Source organism: Mandrillus leucophaeus, unplaced genomic scaffold, assembly GCF_000951045.1.
Source record: "Mandrillus leucophaeus isolate KB7577 unplaced genomic scaffold, Mleu.le_1.0 Scaffold1001, whole genome shotgun sequence".
Lineage (NCBI taxonomy): Eukaryota > Metazoa > Chordata > Mammalia > Primates > Cercopithecidae > Mandrillus > Mandrillus leucophaeus.
The window spans coordinates 293,145-293,432 of NW_012098111.1; positions in this window are offsets into that span (position 1 = coordinate 293,145).

Sequence of the window (288 nt, forward strand, 5' to 3'; positions counted from 1 at the left end):
CGCGCCCGGCCGACAAAAGGAAATCTTAAGGTAAGAGAAAGGTTTGAAAAAACAAGATTTTTTTCTTTGTCTTTAGATTCAGAAGTTTTACTATGGTCTCGATCTCCTGACCTCGTGATCCGCCCGTCTCGGCCTCCCAAAGTGCTGGGATTACAGGCTTGAGCCACCGCGCCCGGCCGACAAAATGATTCTAACTTTCCTTCTCAAATACAGACGTGGAGCAATCTGATGGGATTTGGCTCTCTGAAAAGAACAGCTTTAGGACGACAAAGACAAGGATGTTCAACT